At 44.2% G+C, this 14351-nt stretch overlaps 1 protein-coding gene and 1 pseudogene across 1 annotated transcript in view; one reads left to right on the top strand and one right to left on the bottom strand.

Annotated features, from left to right (window-relative positions):
* The window catches only part of LOC126419635 (rho-related GTP-binding protein RhoU-like), a 106630-nt gene that overhangs the window by 70884 nt on the left and 21395 nt on the right, over nucleotides 1-14351 (bottom strand). The window lies entirely within an intron of this gene.
* On the top strand, nucleotides 11950-12067 carry LOC126420268 (5S ribosomal RNA; annotated as a pseudogene).

The following is a 14351-nucleotide window of genomic DNA, read 5'->3' as shown; positions in this document are numbered from 1 at the left end:
CGGTCCAATAACGATGAATAATATTCACCTGTAATAGTTTTACCCTTTTCCAGGTAGTCGATGAGGATTATCCCTTGCGAATCCCAAAAGACAGTCGCCATAACCTTTACATCCGTAGGAACGGTCTTCGCCTTTTTTGGTGCAGATTCTCCCTTGGTAACCCATTGTTTGGATTTTTGTTTGGTCTCAGGGGTATAGTAATGTATTAATGTTTCATCCACAGCGACGAAACGATGCTTAAAGTGTTGCGTATTCTTCCTAAACAGCTGCGAACCATCCTTGCAACACTTCACACGATTCCGTTTTTGGTCAAGCGTGAGCAATCGCGGAACCCATCTTCCGGATATCTTTCTCATGTCCAAATGTTTATCCAAAATATTATTTACCTGTTCATGCGAGATGCCCGCAGCACTAGCAATCTCACGCACCCTAACTCTTCTGTCATCCATCACCATATCATGGATTTTATCAATGATTTCTGGAGTCGAAACCTCCACACGGCGTCCAGAACGTTCAACATCACTTGTGCCCAAATGGCCACTCCGAAAATTTTGACACCACTCATTAACTGTTCTAATCGAAGATGCAGACTCACCGTAATTTTTATCAAGTTTCTCTTTAGTTTCCTGAGGTCCTTTACCTTTCATAACGAAATGTTTAATCACCACCCGAAATTCTTTTTCGTCCATTTTTTGACAATCATTCGACTTCCCTGTTTCACACGAATGCCAAACACAAAGAAATAGACCAATATGGCTGAAACTTGGTGTGCGTTCTTTCCAAAGATGCTACTAACTAAACATGACCTCGATAAGCGCCGGTGGTGCCATGTCTCGGACTTCGCACGGACTTTTCAAACGCCCCTCGTATAACGCTATGTGTGCCAATAATTGGTGGTGTCACTGCAACGGTACACCACGGATATCCTACGTTGTCATGTTTTAGCTCTCGTGCGGCAGTAACGCAGCGCCATTTTTCAACTGAACAGTACTCGTACACACATATGGCTCTGTGAACTGTTTGCTTGATGTTGAGGTACCCTCGGAGCGAGCAATATCTCCAGATCCGGCCCCGATAGAACATGTGGGGGACCAACTAAGACATCAATTGCATCACAGCAGCAACATCCTGGACCCTAATAACCAGTTATAACAGTTGTGGGCCAGATTGCCTCAGGAGAGGATATACTGACTTTATAACACCCTTCCCAACAGTATCAGTGCATATGCCCAGGCTGGAGGGAGTGCAACGCCATACTGATTAGTAGGCCAAGTTCTTTGTAAATTTCACTCGATATTGTAATCACTGAAATATCAAAAAAGGTTCAAATGGCTCTAAGCACCATGGGACTTAACTTCTGAGGTCATCAGTCCCCTAGAACTTGTAACTACTTAAACCTAACTAACCTAAGGACATCACACACACATCCATGCCCGAGGCAGAATTCGAACATGCGAACGTAGCGGTCGCGCGGTTCCAGAATGTAGCGCCTAGAACCGCTCGGCCACATCGGCCGGCCTGAAATATCATCTCACAGCATTCCAGTGTGTGCAGCTTCATTCCGTTTCCTCCTTCCCTTCTGGGTGGGTGCTTGATATTTTTTTTGCGAGGCACTGTAATTTTGACGGTGGCTTTTGGGCTCGTCCTGTCTAGTCGAGGGCGAAAGCTCCGTGGGTCACGCAGCGGCACGCAGGGCTGATGAACCGCGCGTCCACGTCACGCAGATAGCGGGCGCCGTGTCCGCAGTATTTGCACGGCCGGCGCCTTATCGTGTTTTGTCTGTGAATCACGGCCAGCTGGGCCGTGGGAGCGGCGGTCGAGGGCTCGTGTTTGGCTGGTGTTTGTCCACCAGCCTCACTCTACAGCACCATGCAGTCCCCAGTCCCCGGTCCCCGTCAACCCAGCTCTCCCTCTCCTCCCCCCCCCCCCTCCATTTCCCAGAAACTGGAAAATAAATAAATTCCAAAATCAAACAATGGAAAATGGAGGAAGGAAGCAAGAATACTAAGAAAAGGACAGTTGCTGCTAACCATATAGAGGAGATGATGACGCACAACAAAAAGGCTGTCACAATATAAGCTTTCGACTAAAAAGGCCTTTGTCAAAAACAGACCACACACACACACACACACACACATATATATATATATATATATATATATATATATATATATATATATATATATATATATTGAAACTTGAATGTAAAGGGAGTCTGCTGGTAAATCTCTTACGTTATTTGATTTTCAAACAGCTGAGCAAAACTCAACGTATTTAAACAGTTTTCTCTTTATTTATTCTGATCATCACTAAACTGACACACAATATTTTAGCGGAACGCATATGACTTTCAATAATCCCTGCAAAGGAATGGCCCTGACTAACAATAACTTATATCTGTCATTAATCTAACTACTGAAGGCACTAACTACTGATAGGCATATGGTTAGCAAATGAAAGATTCTGATAGAAAACAAACAATGTGTTTACCTTAATAACGTTAAAAAGTCATAATATATATATATATATAAATTCATGACATCCAGTTTAGCAAATTTCCTTTTTCTGCCGGAAACACGTCCAGATCGTCCGCTCATATTAACATATCAGATCTCTGACATCTCCCCACATCCACCACTGCTGGCGGCTCACCTCCAATTGCCCAACGCTACGCGCTGTTCACATCCAACTGCCCAAAGCTACACTAGCGAATATTCCAACAATGAGTCCAACCAACCATAGACTGCACACAGTGCAGTCAGCGATTTTCATACAGAGCACTACATGGCTTCAGCAACATAAAAACCTAAACAGCCTACTTACAATATATATACAGGTGTGTGTGTGTGTGTGTGTGTTCTTCACAAAGGCCTTTTTCGCCGGAGGCTTATATTGTGACAGTGTTTTTGTTGTGCCTATCTGAGACTCGGCATCTTCGCTATATGCTGAGTGGCAACTATCCTTTTCATAATATTAATAAATTCCAAAAGATGTACATTAAAGGAAGGATGGGTAACGGTGTGCTGTTGGTAATCGAACGTATTCGATTTTGAAGCTTGCGATAACCTTTTCACTCCTGAGTTTAGAAAAAGTCACGGGAAATATTTCTTTTTATATTTTCCTACAAACTATTACCAAAGCACGACACAAATGTAGAATCATTATTTTTTATGATTCACTAAGGTGTAAGTGGAAGTTCAAAATATTCAAATGTGTTTGAAATCTTATGGGACTTAACTGCTAAGGTCATCAGTCCCTAACCTTACACACTACTTAACCTAATTTATCCTAAGGACAAACACACACATTCATGACCGAGGGAGGATTCGAACCTCCGCCGGGACCAGCCGCACAGTCCATGACTGCAGCGCCCCAGACCGCTCGGCTAATCCCGCGCGGCGTAAATGAAAGTCCACTTGCGTGGACTCCCTGTCTCACTTATCGTGAAGACGTACTAGCTTTTTCTTTGTATTTTCTCTTCCCGTTGCTGTTACAATAAAATATTTATTTCGTTTTAAACGGTCAAATGCATATGCTAATGTACTCAGAAAATAGATTTCTTAATGTTACAATTTTCGAAATAGGCTGACGGAAAAAGAGCGCAGCGCCTAGAAGTAATTGTGCGAAATAAACGTGTTTCTACGCCTGAAATATGACGTCTATTCAGATTTCGCACCAGTCGCGTAAGAATGGCGCTAGGGGCGCCACTATGAGAATCCAAATCAGGTTTGCTTTAAATACACGCTGTCACGGTGGTGATCCTTTTTTACCTTTGATACTGGATGTATTTGGGAGGACGACGGTTCAATCCCTCGTCCGGCCATCCTGATTTAGGTTTTTCGTGATTTCCCTAAATCGCTCCAGGCAAATGCCGGGATGGTTCCTTTGAAAGGGAATGGCCGACTTCCTTCCTCTTCCTTCCCTAATCCTATGAGACCGATGACCTCGCTGTCTGGTCTCCTTCCCCAAAAACAACAACAACAACGATACTGGACGTTGAGAGTTGATGTCACGAGGTCGTGTAACAGGGCTACGAGAAGCTGGATGTTCCTTCTGCGATACTGAGGAAAGACTTGGTAAGAACGTAACCCTGTATACGTTTGCTGGCAGCAGTGGTCACGAGAATGAAAGGTCAGGAAGACCGGGCTGCGGACGGTCACGTGGTACTACCGCGAGGCAAGAGTGTCGTTTTGGCGTATGACTGGCGCATTGTACTGCATCTGCAGCAGCAATTCGAGCAGCTGTTGGCACCACCCTAACACAAAGAACTGTTACAAACTGGTTACTTCGATGACAGCTCCGAGCCGGGCGCCCTGCGGCGCGCATCTCACTGACCCCAAACCATCGTCTTTTACGACTTCAGTGTCATTTTTTGTTTTTTTTATTTTACACGTTAGTTCCGTAGGACGAAATTGAGGAGTAAATCTCCAAGGTAATAGAACGTGCCAGTACATTAAATCAGAACATAAAAGTAATAACAGATAAAATAAAATATTTATGAACCCAAAAAAAGACAAGTAATAAATTTATGTAAACACAATCAACAATATAGCAAAGGAATTAGTTAAATCCTTCAAGGAACACTCGGACAGAACAAAAGGAGTGGCCCATGAGGAACCCTTCAGTTTCGATTTGAAAGCGCGTGGATTACTGTTAAGATTTTTTAATTCTTGTGGTAGCTGCGCCGGCCGCGGTGGCCGTGCGTTTCTAGGCGCTGCAGTCCGGAACCGCGGGACTGCTATGGTCGCAGGTTCGAATCCTGCCTCGGGCATGGATGTGTGTGATGTCCTTAGTTTAGTTAGGTTTAAGTAGTTCTAAGTTCTAGGGGACTGATGACCTTAGATGTTAAGTCCCATAGTGCTCAGAGCCATTTGAACCATTTTGTGGTAGCTTATTGGATGCAGCAGCATAATGCACACGTTTCTGTACAAGAGTCAAGGAAGTACGATCCTAATGCAGATGGGATTTCTGCCTAGGCCGGCCGGAGTGGCCGAGCGGTTCTAGGCGCTACAGTCTGGAACCGCGCGACCGCTACGGTCGCAGGTTCGAATCCTGCCTCGGGCATGGATGTGTGTGATGTCCTTAGGTTAGTTAGTTTTAAGTAGTTCTAAGTTCTAGGGGACTGATGACCTCAGCAATTAAGTCCCATAGTGCTCAGAGCCATTTGAACCATTTCTGCCTAGTAAGTCATTAACTGAGTGAAAGCTCCTCATTCTTGAAAATAAGCTGATATTGTTAACAAGAAACGACAGTAAAGAATATATATGTACATATATAGATGCCAATCTCAGAATATCCAGACTAGTGAACAGGGGTCGACAAGAGATTCGCGAAATTACACCACTTATTGCCCGAAGATAAGCTTTGAGAATAGGAAGAGTTACCCCAAAACACAATACCATACGTCATTAGTGGATGAAAATAAGCAAAGTAGACTACTTTTCGTGTCGAACTATCATTTACATCAGATACCGTTCTAATAATAAAAATGGTAGCGTTAAGTCTTAGAACAAGATCCTGAACCGGGGGTTTCCAAGTCAGTTAACTATCTTGAACATCTAGAAATTTGAATTGTTGAGTTTTACTAATCATATGGCCATTCTGTGTAATTAAAACGTCGGGTTTTGTTGTGCTGCCATTCATGAACTACATTCCAGGGGGTGCTTTCCAACTGGATTAAGCTCGCCCACGTACCGCTATTGTAACCCACGAACGCGCTCTACAATGTGTCGACATGTTGCCTTGGCCTGCCCGATCACCAAATCTGTCTCCAATCGAACACACATGGCTCATCATCGGACGTCAACTTCAGCGCCATCCACAAAGAGCGTTAAGAGTTCTGCACTGACCGACCAAGTGCGACAGGCACGGAACTCCGTCCCACAAACTGGTATCCGCACCTGTACAACACAATGCATGCACGTTTGCGCCCTTGCATTCAACATTCTGGCGGTAACACCGGTTTTTAATGTAGCAGCATTTCTTATTTGCAACGGCTTATCTCGCGTTTACATTAACCTGTTATCTTGCAACGTTTATCACTTAGATATGTTACCTAGTCAAATGTATTTCCGAAATGTATTTCATCAGTGTATATGATTCCTAATACAGACTTCTTTTGATGCTCTGAAATGGCTTTGTAAATGCAAGGAGACAAGAATCATACAATAAGTTCTGGCAAGTCAAAACTTGCTATTGCCAGTAAAAAAAAAAAAAAAAAAAAAAAAAAAAAAAAAAAAAAAAAAAAAAATCTTTACCTTTTAGTATAAGCCTCAAAACAATTATTTCCCGCAATACATAAACAAATTCACAATAAAATGTCGCGTAATGCTTTGTGTCGTTCAGTCATCAAGGGTACACGAGTGGGCCTTCGAAAGCCCATATCGATGATGTTTCGTTGAATGGTTCGCACGCCGACACTTGTTGACGGCCCAGCACTTAAATCTGCAGCAATTTGCGGAAGGGTTGCACTTCTGACGCGTTGAACGATTCTCTTCAGTCGTCGTTCGTCCCGTTCTTGCAGGATCTTTTCCGGTTGCAGCGACGTTGGAGATTTCATGTTTTAACGGATTCCTGATATTCACGGGACATTCGTGAAATGGTCGTACAGGAAAATTCCCACTTCATCGCTACCTCGAAGATGCTGTGTCCTATCGGCTGACTATAACACCACAGTCAAGCTCACTTAAATCTTGGTAACCTGGCATTGTAGCAGCAGGAAGTGACCTAAAATTGCATCAGACACTTGTTGCCGAAAGCAGCGCCGTATTCTGCCTGTTTATATATCTCTGTGAATATGCATGCCTACACCCGTTCCTTTGACTCCTCATTATATAAAATAGGTACCATATCAAGGAAGTGCCTGGTTCCGATTGCCAAAAAAGAAGGTCTTGTTTGAAGAAGAATTAATCCTGAGGCACTACTTTTTATTTCTGATAATGCAATTACAGAAATACAGTAGTAATATTTTAACTAACAGAACTGCAGTCAACAAAAATCATTTCATATATTCTTTAAATTTTTATTAGAGAATGACAAAATTAAATTCAAGAAAAAGTTTTTCAGTACTTATATCTGTCTCTTACACAACTCAATTCGTGGTATCAGATGTTGCAAAGTTTCCTATGATGTTGACGGAGAAATGGCATCGTTATTAAGAGGCTTTCCTGTTTTTCTACCGATAACTATGAATGGTCTTGCAGTGAAGTACGTTGTGCCATATATCAGCTACGGTCTTCCCTCCTTCGATAGAAATTGCATTTTGTCCGCCCCCGGTAGCTGAGTGGTCAGCGCGACAAAATGTCAATCCAAAGGGCGCGGGTTCGATTCCCGGCTGGGTAGGAGATTTTCTCCGCTCAGGAACTGGGTGTTGTGTTGTCCTAATCATCATCATTTCTTCCCCATCGACGCGCAAGTCGCCGACGTGGCGTCATATCGAAAGACTTGCACCAGGCGACTGATCTACCCGACGGGAGGCCGTAGTCACACGACATTTACTTATATTCTTCCGTTTCAGTGGAAGAATTTTTGTTGCTATTTGTGATTGATGCGAATGAAACGCTTTGATCATACTACGTTTTTACTTCTTTTAATTTTTGAAACTCGAATTACCTTCTTCTATTACAGAGATGCCTATTTGTTTCAAATAAAGGATTACATGCAATCCGCCCCACGCCCGGGTTCCCGGGTTCGATTCCCGGCGGGGTCAGGGATTTTCTCTGCCTCATGATGGCTGGGTGTTGTGTGCTGTCCTTAGGTTAGTTAGGTTTACGTAGTTCTAAGTTCTAGGGAACTGATGACCATAGATGTTAAGTCCCATAGTGCTCAGAGCCATTTTTTTTTGCAATCCGCTTACCACACAAACGATGCACCAGCTAAATGGAGGAAACTTGACGCATGGCACTTGCAACGCTATAGGAAAGAATTGGTCGGCAATTTGAATGCTAGACGAAAGCGCAGCCTGGCACGAAGATCATGCGCTCTCTAGTAATGAATGTCTGAAACATTTTCTCCGCGATTTGACAATCGGAACAAGTCTAGGGACATGCAACAAGTACCAACAAAACAGCAGCAGTGAAAACGCGTTTGGTGAAAGGACGGCTCTCAGAACGTTTGAATTTTCATTTTTCGTTTTTACTACCTGTTGCGTTGCAACGAACACGACAAATATCCCGCGTTAATCCTCCCAAGAAATTCTGATCCAGTGAAATGTTCCTTACAGACGAATTAACATAGTAGGTACTGGGTGCTCAAGAAGTCAGTATAAATTTGAAAACTTAATAAACCACGGAATAATATAGATAGAGAGGTCAAAATTGACACACATGCTTGGAATGACATGGGGTTTTATTAGAAAAAAAAACAAAGTTCACATAATGTCCGACAGATGGCGCTGAACAGCAAAACGTCAGTGACTGCGCATGACAATCGTGTATAAAAGGAGCTGTAATGAGAGAGAGAATCAGATGCGCCAGCAGTCGCAGCATGTTGACGTTACCTGAAAAGGCGCTTTTAGTGAAGCCGTATTATCAGAATGGGGAATGTGCTAGTTCAGCGTTACGATCCTATCGCCATAGGAAGGGGATTCGAACGGGTAAAAGTCCGTTCACAAATGCGGCTGTGGCGAGAATGATTTCGAAGTTCGAAGCCGCGGGTTGTTTAGACGATAGACCCCGTAGTGGCCGAGTGAGCACAAAGCGTAATGCTGCCGAGACAGTTCAGGAAGAAATGGAGACAGTAGCGGGTTCGTCTATGTACGGGGAAGTCAGCGCTCGTGCAGTCGCACGTCGCACCGGCATTCCATACACTACTGTTTGGTTGGCACTGAGGCGTACCCTCCGATGCTATCCGAACAAAATCCATCGGCATCACGAACTGTTACCTGGCGATTTAGAGAAGCGGAGGGCATTTGCGGTGTGGGCGTTTCAAAAGATGGCGGAAGATGACGATTGGTTGAGTAACGTGTTGTGGACCGACGAAGCTCATTTCACGCTCCGACTGTCAACGCCCACAACTGCAGAATTTGGGGTACCGAAAATCCTAGAACTTTCGTGGAAACTCCATTGCACAACGAGAAAGTCACAGTATGGGTTGGATTTACCACATGTACCGTTATCGGGCCTTTTTTCTTCGAGGAAATGCGTGATTCTGGTTTTGTAATTGCTACCGTGACGGGTGAGAGGTACGCCGATATGTTACAGAATAGCATCATCCCCAGCCTGGCTGATAAACAGCTGCTGGAACGTACGATGTTTATGCAGGATGGCGCTCCACACCATATTGCTAGACGCGTGAAAGATCTCTTGCGCGCGTCGTTTGGCGATGACCGTGTGCTCAGCCGCCACTTTCGTCATGCTTGGCCTCCCAGGTCCCCAGACCTCAGTCTGTGCGAATATTGGCTTTGGGGTTACCTGAAGTCGCAAGTGTATCGTGATCGACCGTCATCTCTAGGGATGCTGAAAGACAACATCAGACGCCAATGCCCCACCATCACTCCGGACATGCTTTACAGTGCTGTTCACAACATTATTCCTCGACTACAGCTATTGTTGAGGAATGATGGTGGACATCTTGAGCATTTCCTGTAAAGAACATCATCATTGCTTTGTCTTACTTTGTTATGCTAATTATTGCTATTCTGATCAGATGAAGCGCCATCTGTCGGACATTTTTTGAACTTTTGTATTTTTTTGGTTCTAATAAAACCCCATGTCATTCCAAGCATGTGTGTCAATTTGTACCTCTCTATCTACATTATTCCGTGATATATTCAGTTTTCAAATTTATACTGACTTTTTAATCACCCGGTATATGCTTGAGAAGTACTTTTATGAGTCCATGAGGAATCTTAATCTATGAAAGTCCTCAACAGTCATCTCATTTGCCAGCGGTCATTCAGTTTTTTGCCTGAGCGCCATGCACACGATTAGTACCAAGTTAGCTTACCGTACTCTAAGAATTATTTACCCGTTACATAAGAAAGTTATTTATTTTTGTGCATCGCAGACATAAAGCAATATCGCAGTATAATTACGTGATTGTTATCTTTAGTGCACATATCACCAAGGCGCACATAAGACACTGGCGGACGTTTTGATTTTTAAATTCACTGAGATCGTTAAGATAACTACTGGAGGGCTCAGTTTTTCCGCGAACAGTAACCCTGATAGTAGATTTGACGTCAACCAACAGGAGTGATAGGCGGAAACTGAATCACAGAGATAAACTGAATCACAGGCATCCATCTTTCTTGCACGGCAGTTACATGAGACCCACGTCGGAAATAAGATGCTTCCCTCAGCAGCTTCCAGTTCGTGGAGCTGTTCACACATTCTAGTCAAGGACGATGCCGTTGCACGATAGTCCAAGCTACGTTACATTAATCAAATTTAAAGATGCTAATTCCTGTTAGTACCAAAAACCAAGGTCTATAACATTTCTCGAAAATACAATCACAGCAGGATGGGTTCTACGCTTCCTTGGAAGGAAGAATTGAAAATTACATTCCTTGTCGTGTTCTCTATAGATTCATTTTTCTTCTCTTCTAACATTTTGAAGAAGTTGTAGCTATGTAACGGAACTATTCCTACACTTTTACCCACACCTCAACGTGGTGTCGTCACTCTTGCCATTCTTGCAGCGATATCGAGCGAATATGGAAATGCAAAAGTAAAAATACTGTAAGCATCGCAATGAAAAAATGAAAAGGGACTGACGGAGGGGGGGGGGGGGGGGGAGGGGGTAGGAGATGAGGCAGGTGGTAAAATACCTGTCAGGAGACAATACTCAACTTGTCACGTGCAGTAACCAGTTTTAACCATATTCTTTCAGGATAAAAAACAAATCCTAGTCTCATACTATTGAAAATTGTCGTGTTTAACTTTGAAGCAACGTAAGTATCTCAATTACGAAAGAACTAAATCTCCGTTCCTTGTGCGATGAATGACAGTGCAGCTTCAAAGCGTTACTAAAACTTTACCTGCATTTTAAGCACAATGAACTTTTTGTGATTTTCTTTAAGAGGAGGGAGTGTTTTGCGAAAGAGAGGGGCTTGTTCCGATTGTGACATAGCTGCCGTCATCTCTTCAGTGTTGAAACACGGGATATTCAGTGTCCTATGACGGGGGAAGCCACGCGAACCATGACGAGGAGCCTCAAACCGCGCGGCTACCTAGCGCAGCTTAAGAGGTATTCCATGACTTTTATCACCTGAATTTATACCGCACTCAGTGCTTTTTCAAACATTCCTGTAAGTTATTTACCCATTTGACTATTAGAGATTGCTTTTGGGTAACTATAAACTCCCTGTATTTTTGGTACATCATTTACTTCATATAAATGATAGGGTAAGTCCAAAAAGCATATGATAGTGTGAACAGCCAAGCAAAATGACAAGAACCAGAAAGCGTGCAAGTTCCCAAAAAACTAATAAAACTACTAGGAACACAATCATGTGTTCAAAAGAAGAAATGCGCGGCGAAACTGAATGGAAAAATGTCCGAGAACTTCGAGGTGCGGACGGGATGGAGTACGGCAGGGAAACTGTCTCTGTCCCCTTCTGTTTAATGTGGTACTAGAAAAAGCACTGAGAAAAGCTACAAGCCTAGAGGCAGGCATTCACCTAGTTGGGTCAACACGCATTATGTATTTCTAATAGCACAAAATGAGAAAGATCTGATTCAGAGAGCAAGAGTGACAATGGAAGAGTCAGTAGAGTAGGCTTGAAGATGAATGTGGATACGACAAAATACCACGCAAGGCGCAGAGAGATGTGAATGGGAAATAATGTGAAGAATATAACAAGGAAACAGGTCAAGGTTTGTACTCGAAAAACTGCTCACGTCCCGGTTTCTATCGAAATCACTTTGACCCAAAACATAGAAAGAAAGCTTCTGATATTTGAGAATGCTGCTCTGAGACAGATTTGTTGACCATTGAAGGACAGAGAAGGCCAATGGCCTTGCCACTGTGATAACACCGGATCCCATCAGACCACCAAAGTTAAGCGCTCTGGGGCTTGGCTAGTATTGGGATGGGTGACCGTCCGAGCTGCCAAGCGCTGTTGGCAAGCGGAGTGCGCTCAGCCCTCGTGAGGCAAACTGACATACGGCCGGGAGAGCGGTGTGCTGACCACATGCTCTCCATATCCGCATCCAGTGACGCCTGTCGGTTGAGGATGACACGGTGGTCGGTCGGTGACGTTGGACCTTCCGAGGCTTGTTCGGATGAAGGGTGAGAGAAAAAGATAAAGACTATTGGAGAAGGCCAGATCACCAGACAGATGGTGGAAGAAAACATCAAAGTTAACAAATGGCTCTGAGCACTATGGGACTCAACAGCTGTGGTCATTAGTCCCCTAGAACTTAGAACTACTTAAACCTAACTAACCTAAGGACATCACACACATCCATGCCCGAGGCAGGACTCGAACCTGCGACCGTAGCAGTCGCACGGATCAAAGTTAACAGATCGAGGGGAAGACCATGGCAGAGGTGGATCCGTGAGATCAGAGAGGACATGTGTACGATGAAATTAGCTGGGGAAGAATATTCGGACTAAAGAATACAGAGAAGGCTGATCGACGAACCCACAGACTGAGTGTGGTTTGCGTAATCCACCGAGTAAGTAAATAAGAAAGTAATGAAATCTTTTGCAAAGCGAGGCAACCAATAAGAAGTGCGGCAGAAAAGTATGATGATGACGGTGATGATGTTTGGTTTGTGGGGCGCTCAACTGCGCGGTTATCAGCGCCCGTACAAATTCCCAACCTTTGCTCAGTCCAAACTCGCCACTTTCATGAATGATGATGAAATCATGAGGGCAACAAACGCCCAGTCATCTGGAGGCAGGTGAAAATCCCTGACCCCGCCTGGAATCGAAACCTGCTCGGGAAGCGAGAACGCGACCGCGAGACCACGAGCTGCGGACAGGGCAGAAAAGTAATGACGCAGATTTTTGCAACGAATTCCTTTCATATTTCAACATAGCAGTTATTCCCTTTAGAGAGCTTCCCGTGGCAGGTATACTGCAGAGACTGTTGCCGGTGCCTGTTGTTAAGGCTCCAAGGCCAGAGAGCTGTGTGGTCAGCGAGTACATCTGACCCTCAAACACTGGCCGCAGTGAGGTGTCCGCCTCAATAGCATTACGCAACTCGCGATCTTTTCCTCCCGTATCTGGGACGCAAACATACCGGCTGCTATCAGACGTACCGGCATTGCGGCATATTACCAGCGTTATCTGTCTCTCTCCGATACATTATCATCGGTTTTTTTTAATGTTCCATTTCCTGACATACCGAGTTAACTATCTCATTGCGTGAATGAACGTCCAGTTGATGGAGAGTTCAGTAGAGGCGAATCTGTCTAATATCTCATTTGGGCACGGAGTCTTTCACAGCGGCGTCCAGGCTCTGAGCACTATGGGACTAAACTTCTGAGGTCACCAGTCCCCTAGAACGTAGAACTACTTAAACCTAACTAACCTAAGGACATCACACACACCCATGCCCGAGGCAGGATTCGGACCTGTGACCGTAGCGGTCGCGCGGTTCCAAACTGTAGCGCCTAGAACCGCTCGGTCACCCCGGCCGGCAGTGGCGTCCAGGCATAAAATTTCCTATACATCTGCATATCTACATCTACATGAAAGCCGCACAAGCCACTGCACACTGTATGTTGGAGGTTATATGGTAGCAATATTACCGATTTTGTTTCCTTATCTCCTATCTTTCTTACATTCTACATAAGATTGGTGGCAGCATAATGGTCGCACAGACTTCTTTGAATGCAGGTTCTCCAAATGGACCCAATAGGGTTTCGCGAGAACTACAACACCTTTCCTCCAAGGATTCCCATCTAAGTTCTCCAAGCATTCCTGTTACACTTTTCTACGACCCCTACCAATCCTCTGCCATCTCTGAATTTCTTCGGTGCATGTTACCTTGCTTACTCGGTAACGTCCCAAACAATATTCTGCAACTGGACGCACTAACGTCTTATACAGAATTTACATTACAGATGAACCAGACTTTCTCAGAACCTTTCCGACAAATGTAGTTTTTCCATTCGCTTTCCCCAATATTGATTTTACGCCATAGTCCTACTCCATATCGCTTGTTAATGCACTGGTGTGCAAAACTTAAGAACGAAAGACACCTACGCACGATGTGTCACTACCGACAGATACAGCTCGATGGAACTTTGACCATACATGGAAAGAACTGCTAAAGAATAGCACAGAATGTAATGAAGAAAATACGCAATGAGATGAACAGAAATGACATGTCACTGCGATTCGTGATGGTCCCCTGGGCATTAAAAAAAGTTGGACATGGTTCTGAACAGGGTGTGTTA

Source organism: Schistocerca serialis, chromosome 9 (genome assembly GCF_023864345.2).
Source record: "Schistocerca serialis cubense isolate TAMUIC-IGC-003099 chromosome 9, iqSchSeri2.2, whole genome shotgun sequence".
Lineage (NCBI taxonomy): Eukaryota > Metazoa > Arthropoda > Insecta > Orthoptera > Acrididae > Schistocerca > Schistocerca serialis.
Note: the sequence above shows the minus strand (reverse complement) of the source record. Positions and strands in the feature narration are given on the sequence as shown.